Source organism: Balaenoptera musculus, chromosome 13, assembly GCF_009873245.2.
Source record: "Balaenoptera musculus isolate JJ_BM4_2016_0621 chromosome 13, mBalMus1.pri.v3, whole genome shotgun sequence".
NCBI classification, from domain to species: Eukaryota; Metazoa; Chordata; class Mammalia; order Artiodactyla; family Balaenopteridae; genus Balaenoptera; species Balaenoptera musculus.
The window spans coordinates 40,820,627-40,837,758 of NC_045797.1; positions in this window are offsets into that span (position 1 = coordinate 40,820,627).

A 17,132-nucleotide genomic window follows, 5' to 3' on the forward strand; every position below is an offset into this window, starting at 1 on the left:
AATTGTTAAGATTATGAATAATTACCATGAATCTTTTTGCTCTTAATATAACTTGTTTTTGATAAACAAAGCCTTAATTATCAGAATACTTTTGAGAATTTTGGTGACCTTCATTAATCTTACAAAACAAGTCTCTTGTGTTCTGCATTGTAAAAGGCACATGCTCAGAATAAGTACACGAAACCTTGGGGAAAGCGTATGTTAATGGCTACTCCAAACTGGTGAAGGGTACCTCTGGTTTCAGGTATACAGCGTGCTGCACACACAGCCAAAATAACACTGAGCACTAGAAGGTACTTTCAGCTGGAAAAAAAAAAAAAAAGCCTTCAACCAAACTGTGAAGGGAGACAGGAGAGGAATAAGAGAAACTCTGAAAAAGTATTTCACTTTTGTAAAATATCTGGTTAATTTCGAAACAGAAGGAAAATAGCAACCTATTAATTCTTCCTTTCTAAGATGCAATGAGTTCAATAAATCATTTCTTAAATAACAAAGTGCTGAAAACATTCAGTCATAACTTTCACGTGTATCTTTCAGCCACCAGTATTCCTTAGGTGAATGCCTCTCCCAAAGACTATGGAAATTGTACCCGCCACCTTGATTACTAGACACAATCTTCTGAATGTGTTCCTCACTCAGCTACACTGGTAAATTTTTACCCTGCCCTCCTTCTCTCAGATAAGCAGTGGGACCTCTTCATGTCCCCTCAGTTAATTTCAGAATTAATTTGCAACGCTGTCATCAACACTGTAACAATTCACTGATCAACAGTTGCAATTCTTCATAACACTGTCAAACTCCCAGCTGCCACCGTGGCAAGCTGCATTGCCCCGGCTCCAGACACACTGCTTTGGGACTGGTGATAGAAAAGGACTTCGGAAGCATTAAGGCTTTAAAGCTACCCACAATATCTCCTCCCTGGAGAGCAAGCTGTCAGATCAACGGTGTTTTTGTCATTAAAAAATAAAAAAGGCCCACTCTCCAAGAGACTTGAATTTGTTTGGGTAAATGTCAAATAGCTTTGATGCATAAAAATTAACTTAAAGAGGTCACACCATGACAGGGTACAAGCTTGCACTTTAAGAACAGTTGTATCTTTATATATCATTACATGACAAAATAGACCAGGCCAGCAAGGTCTAAATATCCCAGGGACAGTACAGATTGTGCAATGACTCAGAGGAACAGACAGTAAATACTGCTAAATTATGCCCAGACGAGTTAATAATTCTCAAGCATATTTCTGAAAACCATCCTGGCTAAAACACATTACCAGCACATTGCCAAGTCCCTGCCTGCTGTCCCAGAAACTTTTAAGATTTAAAGAGAGGAACTTATTTTAAAAGATATTTTCCCCCTAGGATTGTGTCCAAGTCAACAGAAAAGTAGCCGCCTGGGACAATCTGCTCTCATGTCTGTCCCTCATCTGCTCACATGTGTGACCGAGCTATTGGAGTCCCACTGGTGGCTTCACACTGCAGAAACGCAGAGGGGTTGACCAGCAAAAGAAAGGGAAGGAAGCCCCTTTTCAAACTCAGAACAAAGAGAATTTGGTTTTCAAAAGTGGGAGAAATGTATCTAAAAACTTGGCCTAGATCAATCAAGTAATAACAAGATTGTTTCTTCATTCGCAAAAACAAAAAAGGAAAAGCTGGATTTGCCATCTACGGTAAGAAAGATTTTTCTTTCTGTTCACCCATAACTCATTAGCAGTCTTTGTCATTAGTTCTCACTACTTGTAGCAGACAGTATTCGGTGATACCCTTTCCCTTCCTGATACTTCCACCCCCATCTCACACACACACACACACACGCACACACACACACGCACACGCACACGCACAGGACTTTCTGATTTGGGCTAGGTGCTTACCAGTCTCAACGAGGTGAAAATACAGGCAGAACTCAGTAGTATCATGGCCACTATTTCTATTCATTACCTATGACGGGTAATGAATGTCTCTTCCTCAAATGGTGCTGAATGACACAGAATCAGTATAGCACATATATCTAGACTCCTACTTGGGAAATCCATACACGTGCTCAAATGGCTATTCCTCTGGATACTTTAGACCAGAATCTCATCTTAGTTCTCTTTTCCATCTGTGATACAAAAATATACAACCTGCTATCCAGTGAAATGCCACATTTTTTTTTGTTTTCAACATTATAACTCAATAGCCAAAGATAGAGCAATCTCCTGAACTTTACGGTACATAACTCCAACAGTCTGGAGAAAAACTCTTAACTGTAGGACCTCAAAATTTCCATTTTCTTAAAGAGAGAACCATAAAGGGACATAGAAAAACCTGCTATCGATGGACTACAATCATTGAAAAAGGGGACTAGGAAATTGTCAGATATCCCACATGTACAAGTAGCTCACAGACTACACTATCCCTCTTAGTTTATGGATTTTTCCTTCTCTTTTGTTGGTGACACTCTGCCGAGAAGTATCCTGAAGAAAAAGTCAGCCCAAAGAGTGAGAGGGATTTTTCCGTTTCCTATTACCATGTGAAATTTCAACTGGACTCTGTTAAAAAATGAATACACAGTAGATGCCCAAGATAAGTCACTAGAAATGATATCTGAGCACAGTGCCTGAACTTGAGGGATGTTTCCAAGAACAATCCACTCATCCATTCAACTCAAAAATTATGCCTTGAGTACCTGCTTCACAATTACATGTCACTCTCAGAACCCCACATTTACATGGTACATTGATTGCTGCTGTTTGATGGTATTCCTGGCCTATCATGAAGATATTTGGCAAGAGACAGGCAGGGCCATTTGGTCTTGACCTCAGATTCACAAAGGGCTTCAAATTTAGACCAAAAAACAGAGAAAAACACTGGCAGTACTGAAAGATGATGTTCATCATACAACCTTAAGCCACTGTCTCATTGTTGGGACAAAAAAGATAGTGTTCATCATATTCTTTTTTCCTTCCAGAAACGCAGAAAATTCACTTCTCGGCTTGCTTGCAATGAAGCAAGCCACATGAATAGATCTAAAGGAAGACAAGTGAACTCAAGTTTTGTGTGTCACTTCTGTGTTCTCCAGCATCGCTCTGTCCCTGCCTCGTGGAAGGAGGCTGCGTGTCCCTGCCAGTGCAGTCATGGCAAAGTGAAGCATTAGTCCACCTAGGCTGCCGAATCACTGGGTATCCCTGGAGAATCTAGATCTGCAGTGGACTTTGCGTAAGAAAACAACAACAACAACACTTTGATTGTATTAAACCACTGAAATTTGAGGGCTGTTTGTTGCTGCAGCACACCTTAGCTGTTCCTAATACACCGACCTGAGTACTTAGTGTTTTAAATAAATTGTGATTTGCACACTAACATAGCATTGTGGGGTTATTAAGGGTGTTTGGTGGGTGTGTGCTGGAGGTGGGTGTGTGCTGGCTGAAAGGTTAACGGGTTACTTGTAGACATTTAAAATGTACATTTTCAAATGTAACATTTGAAAAGTTACAATTTGGGGCCACTGTTTTGGTATGTCCTTTTGTATGGATAATTTCTTCTCAGCATAAGAATCTTGAGTCTTCCTCCATCCCTGAAAAGTTATGCTTTTGACTGAATGACCTGAAAACGTAAGAAAAAGATGCACTAGGAAAACGATGGCTAAGTCACTGCTGGCTGTCACAGATCGCAGTGCCTAGCCTCAGCTATGAATAAAGCTTGTCAATCTCTTTGGCTTCACATTTGTAACTCATATGCTGGGGACAAGAGTTGCATATCTGTCCCATTAGAACCACTGTGGTCAAAGATTCAAAGAACATATGGAAAATAATATTCCTAAGCAGGTTCCAACTCTTCAGATACAGAACAAAAGAGAATGGCTGTCAATTCCAAGAACAAGACTATAAAAATATGTTGTAATTCACTAGGTCAGTTTTTAGCGCTTAAGCCAGAGTAGAAATCCAGCACAGATTTCACAGGACACCTTTTGAACCCAGAAGTAAACTAGGTAAACTTGACTGTAGGATGATGTGCCAGAGAGGAGCTGCCCACTTAATATCCACTCTCCCCTCCTTTTACTGTAATAATCTTGCATCTATTTAGGGAGGCAATGGGCTTAGCTAAAAGATTCTATTTCCTAGCCCCCTTTGCATCTAGATGTGATCATGTGAATGAGAAGTTACCGAAGAAGGCTCTTTAATGAGTTGACCAACAGCTAGGAGACCCTTCTTTTCTTCTCCCTTTCTTCCTTCCTGCCTGGCTATGACAGCTGGAGATCCAGTCGCCATCATTCTTCTAAGTGGTGCTAAAGATGGTGGAACATAAACATAAAAGGAACTCAGGCTCCTGCTGCCCCTGGGAAGTCTGTGTGCCCACCCCGATCTGCCCTCTTACAAGCTTCCTTCACAGGAGAGGAAAACCTCTAACTTATTAGGCCACAGACGTTCCTATCTCCATTGCTATCAGCAGAACGCAATTCCTAACTGATAGAGCAGTGGTGCAGGACAGACCCAAGGGACAGGGCTGTGAGAGTTTGCAGCTGAGATAAACGCCTAAGGCTGTCAAGTTCCCAGGAGCCTCTTCCAGAGGAGTTTCTGACCAAATCTCTGCTCTGAGCCTGGGCTTGAAACTTCAGGAGACAATATGACATCAGTGGTTAAGAGTATGGTCTTTGGAGTGTGACCATCCCTGGGTTGAATCGCAGCTTTGCTACAACTAACTATGGTCTTGGCAAGTCATAGAACAACTCTGAGCTGCAGTTTCCTCATGTACAAATTGAGAATAATAAGGGATCTTCTGTTATCCGTTTGCTCTAAGAAGTAATGAAATAATATGAGAAATGGGATGAGTACATTGCCTGGCACACAATGAGTCTCCAAGGACTCTCAATTAACTCCTTCCTCTCGATAGAATTCCAATTACTCAATTAGTCTCTCGGGTTTATTTTCAGTTCTTTCAGTGTCATGGATGTGTGGGGTGTCATAACCCAATGTCAAGCTCAACATACACGTCTTAGAGGCACTTGAGGCACCAATCCATCTGGTCTCCTTGTCCACCTGGACCAGGAAGCAAGGCCCAGGCCCAGGTTAGGCCTTCATATTAAGGTTAACTATAAGGTCTAGTGACTGAAATGGAAAGAGATATGCTTATCTTGGTTAAAAAGAGTAAATTTTTACTTGAGAATTCAGATTCTGAATGTTCACAGCATGGATTACTCAAGAATCAAAAATAACTATCCTTATCTCCATCATTAAAGAAATAGAAATATTACACAGAAACATAAATATATCAGAATATAAATATCACTATAAGAAAGCTTCTATGTTTCTAAATGGCATTCTATAGGGTTTAGTAAAAGTAAGTACAGTGCAACTTTTCTAAAAATTTGAAATTACATCAAAACAAAAAGTTACAAGGAGGAAAAAAGCAAGTAAAAGGCTCAGCCCTCCTCATCTCCTACACGTGATTCATTCAAGAACTACCTCAACTCCTGCTTCCGTGACAAAGCTATCGATCCAAAGCTCTCTCTGTACTTCTGGATTCTCACAGTCCTGGGTCATACTACCCTAACATTGCACATGGTCAGTGTATAATAAATACATTTTGAAAGAGTGAACATATAAATGCAATGGCCACCTAACTAGCCTTCCTACTTCCTACCTATCCTTTACTCCACCTCTAGGATGATCACGTTGCCCTCCAACTTAAACTCTGTCAGGATTTCTTCTTTGTCCATTGCAGTGGACTTCATTTTTTTTTTTTTAACACTCCAGAACAATTCTTTCAAGAAAAGCTGACTCAAAAGTTCAGTAGAGGGACTTCCCTGGTGGCGCAATAGCTGGGAATCTGCCTGCCAATGCAGGGGATGCGTGTCCGCGCCCTGGTCTGGGAAGATCCCACATGCCACGGAGCAACTAAGCCCGTGCGCCACAACTACTGAGACTGCGCTCTAAAGCGTGCAGGCCACAACGACTGAGCCCGTGAGCCACAGCTGCTGAGCCCATGCACCTACAGCCCGTGCTCCACAACAAGAGGAGCCACCGCCATGAGAGGCCCGTGCACCGCAATGAAGAGCAGCCCCCGCTCGCCACGGCTAGAGAGAGCCTGCGCGCAGCAACGAAGACCCAACACAGCCAAAAATAAATAAAATAAATAAATAAAAGTTATAAAAAAAAAAAAAAGGTAAGTAGATAAAGCAAATAAAGGAGGATCTGTCCCTGTGGAAGTGGGGGTGAGAAGCCCAGAGCACTGCAGACCAGCTCTTTTGTGCTCCACAGTCCCCATCCCACTGTCCCTAAGAGGTTCCAGAGAGCACAATCTGCCAACCGTTGGTTTAAACACTCATTTTTAAATCCCTGATGTTCATCACTCACCTCCACCCCTAGCCCCAAAATATGCAAAGCAAACACTCAGCCATGTAGAATTGCCCCCAGTTTTCTTTGCTTATACACTTTGCTTGTTTTGTTCCCTCTATGAAGAGCTCTGTTCTCCCTCTTGCTGCTTGGTAAAAGCCAATCCACAAGTGAAACCCCTACCCTTCTGTGAAGTGTTCTCTGAGGGGTGTAAGTCACATTGGTCTCCTTTTCCTTTGGATTCTCATAGTGCCTGGTGTGTACATATTTCTTAGCTTTCTCCATACCATCTTATAATCATATGCATTCCTCACTCCCATCACTCCCACTGGACACTATTTCTCAAGGACAAGCCCTGTATCTTATCAATCTTTGCGTTCCAGGTGCCTATTGAAGAATCTGGAATATAGTATATGCTCAATAAGTCACTGCTAAATGAATGGCTAAACAAAGTGATACATTATCACACTGATTATTTCATATTATTTGTTATTTGTTTTGTTACTCTACTTTTTCTTCATAGGCATATAATAAATCATTTGAAGACAGGGACCAAGTCTTATATTTCTTAGTTTTACTTTAACAAAATACTAGGGATATGGATACACTAATAAAATATTTTCTAATTGAAATAAATTACATTTGAAAGAGTTGGCATGGTATCAACAAATACATGTAGGGCATTCACCACATGGTAAGTTGTACTAACACCAAACAAACATGCAATGGAAATAAAACATTTGCTTTCTACCCCAGAGACAAGACAAATATATTTTTGGTAGCAAGAAATCAATTTTGAAAATAAATGTGGCATTTAAATGTCAGAAAAATTTAAAAACTTAGAGTTTGGGAACATCAGATGCTTTTAGAGCTGGGGACTTCCCTGGCAGGCCAGTGGTTAAGACTTCGCCTTCCAATGCAGGGGGTGCAGGTTCGACCCCTGGCAGGGGAGCTGAGATCCCACGTGCCTCATGGCCAAAAAAAACCGAAACATAAAACAGAAGCATTATTGTAACAAATTCAACATAGACTTTAAAACTGGTCCACATCAAAAAATAAAAATAAAATAAAATAAAGTGACCATGCTATTTCAGAGTTCAAGAAGTCAAAATAAGACACAACTAAGCATAGTCATATTGGTACCATAGACTTTAGAAAAGGTGATTTCAAAGTGTTACATGGAAAAATAAGCAAGATCTCAGGCCAGAGACTCATAAAAGCAAAAGCTTCTCAAGACAATAGGGATAATTTCATAAAGGAAATTCTGACAGTATGGATGGGAAAGGTGTCTAAACAGGTCATGTGGCAGCTCAGGGAGCAATCTGACAAGTGCAGATTCTGTAAACGTTCATACAGTAGATTAAAGGAGGGTAAATCACCAATGGTGAAGAGAGTGCCTTCCAGGGAGGAACAGTATCATTTGAATAGAAAGCCCAAAGAGTGTGCAGACTTGCGAGAAACGCTAATGTCAACAGAAAGTCTTTTAAAGCTATATCTAGAGCAAGAGGAAGATGAAAATTGTTAGACGTCTACTTGGGACAGAAGGTATAAAATAATTGATGACAGAGAAGAAGTAAAGCCATTCAACTCTTTTTTGCTTTCTATGTCAAAGAGAATAAGTTTTTTTTTTTATATAAAAGGGTAAACACACTGAAGTGGACATGTGACGTCCAGGGTAGGTGGAAAACTGGGTGACAGAAGAGTTCATAGCAACCGGAGGTTGTCAATAACTTTCTGGCTCATAGGAGTAACCTTGCTCAGGTTGTCAATAACTTTCTGGCTCATAGGAGTAACCTTGCTCATAGGAGTAATCTTGCTCACAATTCATATCTTGGCCACCCCTTAGGAAAGTGCTGATGGATCTGAAGAGGGAAAATATCTTCAACATGAAAGAAGTTCTACAGTAATGGACCATAATAGAACTCTTCCCTTTGCTTTGCCCAGCATTTATGATTTGATTCAACATGTAGATACTACGTTTACTGAATACCTGGAAGCTTCAAAGCTGAGAAAACTAACTAATACATCAGAGACCGCAATGGAGGTCTAGGAAATATCCCAGCATATTGTAATTAAGGATTGAATCAAGTAAGATTCAACTTAATAGGGAGTGAAATCTTCCGCTGGATAAAAAGAGAATTATTACAAAAAGTAAAAGATTTGGAAAATGTGGCCTAGAAGCAGTGGCTTGACTGAAAAGCATTTAAGAGTCCTAGATAGCTGTAAGCTCCATGTGCATCAAAAATCATGATTTAGCTGCCAAAAATGTTAATTCAATCTTAAGCAGCATGAATAGCAGCAAAATTCCAATAATAAAGATAATGGTCCCACTCCACTATTAAACGTATGACCTACAATATTTTGCTCATTTCTGAGAGCTATATTTAGGATGATACGTCACTCAATGAAATACATTCAAAAAAGAGCTATCAAATAGTGTGGAAACTCAAAAATCATATGCTCTGTGTAATGACTGAAGGAACTGATGGCCCTTTATCTGCAGAAGGGACACTTAGAGAGGGAGATTAACACACTGTCTTCAAGCATTCGCAAAGCTCTCAGATTAAACTTGTATGGAACATTTCCTATGTAGATCTAGGTTCCATAAGTAAACTTTAGAGGGAAGCCATCTTTGACCTGGCAGAGCAGTTCCCAAACTTGTTGATTTCAGAACCCTTTGACACTCAAAAAATGTTGAGGACTCCTATGAGCTTTTATGTGGGCTCTATTTATTGATAATTATATTTAAAATTAAAAATGAGAAATTGAAAAAATTTATTAATTCATTTTGAAAATTAATAAGCCAATTACATGTAAACATAAATAGTGTTTTGAATGAAAAATAACTGTTTTCTAAGACAAAAATAACTTAATAGGAAAAGTGGCATTGTTTTTCAACTTTTCCAAATCTTTTTAATGTCTGGTTCAATAGAAGACGGTCAGGTTTCCTATCTGCTTCTGCATTCAGTCTATTATGATGTCACATGTCACTGAAAAACTCCACTGTGGGAGGATAAGAATTAAAAACACAAATAATGTCTCTGTATTATTATGAAAACAGTTTTTGACCCTGAGGGCCAAAAGGCTTTTTGGAACTCCCAGAATCCCCAGATGACACTTGGAGAACTGCTGGCCCAGTACAAGGAGAAATTATTAATAATTAGAATTATAAAAAATTGAGGTGGATTACCCCATGAAACAACAAGTTCTAAGTTTCTGGAACTACTGAAGGAAAGGCTAAATTACCATTTATCAAGAATGTCATGTTTGAGGAAGAAGTATATGTTAAACCATTGTCCCTTCCAAATCAAGTGTCATAATTCTATCGCAGCATTACAAACCACTTTTCCACAGAAATCTGTTTCTAAAGGAAGTATCATTTAAAAAATACCCGTGCTTATTAAGCAGTTATATGTATAGCCTTAGAGTTGCGGGGAATAGAGAGATCTGGGGTTCAGTTTCCCACTCATGGCAGAATTCCCTATGTGACACTTCTGAGAGAATCACAGTCATCTAACATCAGAGGCTTTAACTCTTTGGTGATAAATGTTTATTTCAGGAAACTCACCTACTTTCATTCTCTAAATATTACAAATTCTTTAGTTTCCCTGGAAATCTCCGACTTCTACCATTTAGAAGGGCTGCCCACTAGAACAATCTAGAATAATACTGCTCCCTTTTCTACATGACAGGCCTTCAGATATTTAGAGACAGTGATTAAAATCACAGATTAGATGCTTTTTTTAATAAACAGATTACTTTGTGAGATAAATATGATTTTGTTGATATTTAAACTGTAATCTGATAACAGTGAGTGAAAAGCTATTCCCAAAAAAGCATTTTTAATGAAAAAATGACACATGCCCAGGAAGATATTGAAAATTTCTCTCTACAAAATTTTTTTTTTTTTATAGTTCCTTTAAAATACTATGCTGTGTTTCAAAGGAACTCTATAAATCACTCAGGTCTCCCCTTTACACGAACGATTAATTTACTAGTCTGAAGTTGACTTGTAGGAGGTATTTTTTAAGCTATATCAAAATGGAGTTTTCAGGCTGATTTATAGCAGATTAATCAAGGTAGAATACAAAGTGATTTTGTGTTTTGTGAAGTTACCTTATATGAAATCTGATTCAAGTTGCTGAACTGATTATTAATGAAAGAAATATGTATTATATATCATAACCTGGAGTCAAAATTTGTTTATGTTTGAGCTGACCCATCAGTCACAAAAGAACTTCTCCACCCACTTCCCACCCTAATAACAACAGAACATACCGATCAACAGCAGCCTAGGTGCTCAGAAAATATGCATTCTAGCAGAGCTATGCTAATCAGCATTCACTTTCATGGATAGTCAATCCACACACAAAACCTAGGGCTCTGAAAAATAACGTGTATATATACATATACATATATATATGTATAACTGAATGTATAACTGAATCACTTTGCTGTACAGCAGAAATTAACACAACATTGTAAATCAACTATACGTCAATAAAATAAATTAAAAAAAAAAAAACCAAGCAACACCTAGGGTTCTACATCCACTCTCAAAAATGCATGAAGAAGGGGAGAGTGATTAGTCCCTGTGGTTGCCAGGACCACATCTCAATTACTAGCTGCTCTCTAGTAAACAAATTTCCATCCTCTTGTTTTGTCTAACAAATTTCTCATGTTTTTCTAGGTCTAGGTATAGAAATTAAATTTAGGGTACCACTTGTGGGCCTTTTAATAACAATACAGAACAAACCTAGTCTTTCAAGATGGGAAATATCTACTATTTTCCAAACTTGAAGACGTGCTTGTGTTATTTGAAGTTCTGAATATGAAGAAGAACATATCAGGAAGGAGATTTATCCCCCCCCCCCTTTTTTTTCCTGTCAGCACAAAGGACAGAGTGAAATAACTACAGACTGCTACTTTGTCTAAACTTAGAACACTCACCACTTGAGAACTAAGTGAATTCATCTCTTCCAATCATTGCTGTAAATAATATCTACTTTCCTGCCCATAAACCACTAACATCCTTTTGTTTTCTGTAAGGTAGGTCCTTAATCCTCCCATTGTCAACTTTTCCACTTACCATAAAAGCCTCTCCCGACTTCCTTTTTTTTTTTTTTACTCAGGTAAAATTTACATATGGTTAACTGCACAGATCTTAAGAGTACAATTTGATTTGTTTTGATAAATGTACACATCCGTATAACCACTACTCCAACTGAAATACAGATCATTTCCATCACCCACGAATGTTCTTTCATGTCTCCTTTCAATCAATCATTCCCCTATAGTTTTGTCTGTTCTTCAACTTCATGTAACAGAACATATGTTATCATGTAAGGCTCCTTTCACTCAACACAATGTTTTTGAGTTTCATCTATGTTGCTGAATCCATGACTTTATATTGCTGGCTAGTATTTCACTGTATGAATATATCACAATTACCTATTCTCCTATTTGTGGGCATTTGGACTGCTTCAGTTTGGGGCTATTGTGAATAAAGTGGCTATAAACTTTCCTATACAAGTCTTATCTTGTAGATGTAACTTTCCATTTCTCTTGGGTAAAATATCTAGGAGTAGTATTGCTGGGTCATAGGGCAGGTCTAAGTTTACCTTCACAAGAAACTCCAGTTTCAGTTTCAGTTGCTCCACATTTGATCTGGTGTTAGAATACATCCTCCTTTTTTTTGTTTGTTTTGTTTTGTTTCAATTAAATCAAGTTTCTTACATTAAGTCACTCTTACATTTTTTAATCATCAGTGCTCATCTAAAAAAAAAGTTTTGACATTCCTACCAGTTTTCCAAAGTGTGTTTTACAGTTTCCACCAGAAATACATGAGAGTTTTACCTACAAATAGTAGTATCAACCCTTTCCAAACACCCAACCCAACACACGTGCTTTTTTAAAGGCTAGTTCTCAATTAGATCAAGTTTCTTGCAGTATGTCGCTTAAAATGTTTAATCAGCTTTTATTACCTAAAGAGATGTCAAATAAAATAATCCCAAAGGGGAATAAATTATGTTTCATGCTATGGATAGAATTTTAAAACTGGGTCTTTGATATAATCTTCCCAAAGCCTAAATTTTAAGGAACAGCAACCTGAAATACAAAAGTTTAAAGAACTTTCCAAAGGAGATGCACCTAATAGAGGCAAAATGAAAACCTTCTCCTCACCCTGTCCGACAACCTTATGACAATTCAACATTGACCTTTATTTCTGGTTCAGGTAAAGGCTGACATTCTACGTTAAGGGCCAAATTTAAGTCCAAGTTATCTTTGTATGGCTTTCTTCTCTGAAAGCTAATATCAAATGCTTATTATAACTCTTTACTTTCACGCTATTAACAATATCTTGTATTAATTTAATAGGATTTTCAGAAAATATCATGATGTTTTCTGAGATAGTAGTATATCCTTGGTCAACCTTATAAGTTGGGAAGGATCATTTTCCCATATTTTTAAAAAGGGCAAATAAAATATAAAGAATTAAGTAAGGTCCAAGATCAATGAGGCAAAACTCAGGATTCCTAACTCAGAAGCTTACCACCAAAGCAGACCATTCTTTTTGCACAGGATTCACTAAATGTTCCATGTTCACTATTTTTTATGTGTGTTGCTGTGTTGGGTTTTTGAAAATGTAAAGTTGACCCAACTTTTTACCATGGCACATTTATTCCTGGAGAGCTTTCACGTGGAATGGTTATTAGTGTGAAGGAGACATGGCACAAATTACTTTTTAATCACATTGCCCTGGATGCCTAGGCAGAGCACGGCTGCCCTGAGCGCTCCCCTCTCCAGACGAACTCACCTCGGGCTTTTTTGTGTCCTTTTTTTTTTCTGTGGTGGTGTTAACCAAGCAGGCAAAAGGATGGGTTTTTCATAGATTCGTGTCAAAATCAATCACTTTAAAGAGTTGGAAAATCAGTTTTTCAAATCGCTTGTAACATAAAGAACACTCGATTTGCTGTAGATCAAAAAGTTTAATACATTTCAGATGTACTGGATCTACAGAAAAATGGAAGAAATAAGGAAAGTTAACATGTTCTAATAGTAAATCCTGAAGAGCCTTTTGGAGTGAGTAGGCAGGCTTTATTTTTACGTTATACAACACTGGGTTGTTTGAAAACCCAGTTTATTGCATTATATCATTTTTCTAATACTGTCTTTTCACATGCATTTTTCTCTACCATCAAACATTTTTTAATACCACTATTTGGGACAGTTTTTATAAACAATTACGTTTACCTTGGAAAAACATGAATGTCTTTTATCTCAGGTATTCGAGCCACTCTGTAAAACATCTATCAACAAAAGCTAAAAAATCTATCATTTGGTTTAGTTAATATTTGAGTTTGCAGGAGTAAAATCATCAGCCGACAGCAGCTGTGCGCTGTGTGTTAAATCTAGAGCAGGCATTAGTCTATCAGATATGCAAATATTTACATCCTCATTGGCTAAGTAAACTGTTCCACTCTGCAGAAATGATAGGTTTGTTTTGGAATACTATAAGTGACTCGCTTTCCTAATAATGCCATTTCTTTTGCTGAAATTCACCCTTCTACTTGTAATTCGCCTAAAATTTCCAACACAAATACTAGCAGAAATCCTTATGTACCTCTGGAAAAAGAAGTCAGATCAGTAGATAACAAAGAATTGGCTAGACCAGATACAGAAAAAAAAAAATATTGCAATTTTGACCTGCAGTTTTCAAATATACAAATGAAGGAAATCTTAGAAAAACACAATATTCATTTAAAAACTTTTTAAAAAGCAAATATATTAAGTGTGAGTGTTAATGAATAAGGATTCAAATCTTTGCTTTTAGAAATGTGCCAAACTAAACTTAAATAGTCACTTTGTTTGGAAAATCAGGGCTTTTTTTTCTAATTTCATGTAATTACAAATAAGCTCGTGATAAATATGCAAATACATATATCTTTGTGTGCACGTCTGATTTTGTTTCTTTAGGATGGAGTCCCAAAAGTGTAATTGTGAGTCAAATGATATCAATAGTTTTAAAAATCTTGATGCTCATCAATAGTTGTTCAATCTCTATGAACCCCAATTTCTTATATTGCAAAATGGGATAAATAAGACATACCCGGCAAGATCTTTAGGAGAACTAGAGACAAAAGATCTCAAAAATGACTATGCACTGTAATGATTTTCTATTTTTTCCAAAAGTATGGATTTATTCCTAGCAAAAATAATCATCAATTTCCTAGATGAATTTTATTTTTTTCATTTTTAAATATGATCATTATCATCCTCTCAAAGATACAAATCAACTATGATTTTGACACTGTGCTAAGGGTGGAAATATTTATAACCACCAATAGTGTCAGGATCTTTACACGTATTTTCTCCTGTATCTCCACCTGTAATGGATCTTATAACTTTGTGAAGGCTGGTATTAATATCACAATTTACAGACAAAGAAATCAGACTTCAGAGAGGTGGAGTATCCACCCGAGGTCTCCCAGCTATAAGGCAGCTCTGCCCCACTCCAAGCCTGTGTTTCTCCCTGGGCTATGACATTAGTCACACACTGTGTAATGGGAAGGAAAGATTGTTCGAATAGGTCATAATAAAAGGCTTCATCATGAAGATGACATTTGAATTATGTCAAGCCAAGAAGAATAAGAAAATTCAAAGAACAAACAGCAAGAACCAAAACCTTACGGTGGAAAATTATGTTGGTTCACTGAACAGCTGCCTTGTGCCAGCCACTGCCCCAGAAGACAGGAAAATGTACTTTAAAAGTCACTATTAGCAAGAGGTTCATAAGCAGGTAAGACAGACAAGTAGGCAAAATTATTGAACTGATATGATAACTCTTGTGTTACAGCCATGCCCAGGATGGCATAAGGCTTGGAGGACAGATACCTAACCCAGTTCAAGAGAAAATAGGCCACCTAGGTTGAGCCTTGAAGAATAAGAAAACTATAAGCTAAACCGAGAAGCATGCAAGTGAGAGCATTCCATGCAGAGGAAGCGGCATGTGCAAAGTTATGAAGGCTAAAGAGACCATGACCCATCGTGCAAGGTGCTGGAGGTTCGGAATTCTTGGAGCACAGATGGGTTTAAGGAGAGAGCATGAAATGATGTTGGCATGCTGGCAGAGCCAGATCCCAATGGTTCTTTTGTGCTATGGTAGGGGCTTGAACTTCATACTGAAAATGACTTGTTCTTCTACATATATTATTGAACCCTTTTGTTATGATTCCTACTACAACAATGGTGACAATAATGGCAACTAAGTCCTAACATTTATGCTTCATATGAATAATCTAATTTAATCCTAAAAACATTATGAGCTGAATACCATTGTCATTACGTGTCAGTCGTTGTATTAGTCCCTTTGGATAGAAAAGTGAACAAATATGTCATGAATTTAAATAGAGAAGAGCACATACAGATTTGCATTTTCAATGATCATTTTAGCAGGGATTTGGAGGATGGCATTGAAAAGTCTATTTGGTAAGATGAAACTGGTTATGGGGACTTCCCTGGTAGCACAGTGGTTAAGAATCCGCCTGCCAATGCAGGGGACACGGGTTCAATCCCTGTTCTGGGAAGATCCACATGCCACGGAGCAGCTAAGTGCGTGCGCCACAACTACTGAGCCTGAGCTCTAGAGCCCGCAAGCCACAACTACTAAGCCCACATGTCACAACTACTGAAGCCCGCGCATCTAGAGCCCGTGCTCCGCAACTAGAGAAGCCACCACAATGAGAAGCCCATGCACCACAACGAAGAGTAGCCCCCACTCGCCACAACTAGAGAAAGCCTGCATGCAGCAAAGAAGACCCAACGCAGCCAAAAATAAATAAATAAATAAATAAATTTATTTAAAAAAAGAAACTGGTTATGAAATCTCTACCATATCCAGGCAAGACATAATAAGACATAATGAAGGCTGGTTTTAAGGAGGAAGTGGTAGGTCTTGAGAAGAGGAAACAGATTTGAGAGCTATTTAAAAGCAGGCCATGGTTACCAATTAGATATGGAGGATCACGTAATGGGAGGAACTTGGAATATCAAGCAGGTTCTGGCTTTAGCTTCTGGGTAGAGGTAATTCTGTTCTCCGAAATAGACAAATTTTATGCAGGAAGGTAATATCTTTACACTAGAAATGCAGATTTCGGAGCCGCAGTTTAGAGGCAGCATGTCCACAGTCATGTGCATGTATGATGTCATGAATGTAGGAAGAGCAAGAAGAGGGATGATAACAAACTCCGCTGTTTAAGGAGCCATTTGTCAATTATTGGGAGTGCTGGTATGTGTGTGGCTAGAGCTCTAAGGCTGAAGGGCAACAATGCGTATTTGAAGTTATACACATATAAGTGAAAGTTGAACCTGTAAGTGGAAATGAACTTTCTAAAAGAAAGATTATGAATAGAGAGGTGGGTTGAAGATGGAATTAAGGAAAGTATTTACATATGCTGTATGTATAGATGAAGACCATTTTAATGAAGAAATAATAAAGAGTCTTCCAAATATGAGAAAAGATAAAAAGAACAGAACATGGCTTTTTGTTGATCTAATTACACTCTCAGACTTAGTTGCCCTTCGGGTCACATCACCCAAAAGCAAGAGAGTCAACTATAGCCAAGTGCCATAACCTTGACCTTGGAAAAGAGTAAAGATAATTGATGGGTGTGAGGAATCAAACTCCTGGTCTTCTAACCAAAAATCACTAACCAACTATAGACTCCCTTTCTAGACTCACCTCAAATCTCTAGTCTAAATACTCATTTCTTTTGATGCCTTTTGATATGCAAAGTTAAAGATTTTAATTGACGTT